This window comes from Propithecus coquereli, unplaced genomic scaffold (assembly GCF_000956105.1).
Source record: "Propithecus coquereli isolate 6110/MARCELLA unplaced genomic scaffold, Pcoq_1.0 Scaffold3, whole genome shotgun sequence".
In the NCBI taxonomy this organism is placed as follows: domain Eukaryota; kingdom Metazoa; phylum Chordata; class Mammalia; order Primates; family Indriidae; genus Propithecus; species Propithecus coquereli.
This window is the reverse complement of record NW_012148618.1, coordinates 11552254-11552706: the sequence shown is the minus strand read 5'-3', so window position 1 is coordinate 11552706 and position 453 is coordinate 11552254.

The following is a 453-nucleotide window of genomic DNA, read 5'->3' as shown; positions in this document are numbered from 1 at the left end:
TGGTACATGCATTGAATGGAATACTAGTCAATAATAAAAAGGAATGAACTATTGATACAGACTAAAGCATGACTGAATCTCACAGTAATTATGCCCAGTGAAGGAAGGCAGACATAAACAATACATACTGTGTAATTTGGTATACAAAGTTCTAGAATATATAAAACACTGCAAAGGGATATGAAGCAGCTTTCGGGTTGATGGATATGCTCATTTTCCCTTCAGCTATCCTGACTTCTGACCTGCCCACCCCCACCCCAGCCCTTGCCAGGAAGCTGACAAGAGAGGCCTATGTCCTCACAGACCCTAAGAGGGAAACAGGAGCCCACAGAGGACTGATGGATTCCAGGTTCCAGGATCGAGGTTCCAGGTTCAGGACCGCAGTTCTCACCAGCTCAGGAGTCAGGGTCTGGGCTCTGAATCACAGCAGGCAGGCCGTGGAGGCAGTGAGGC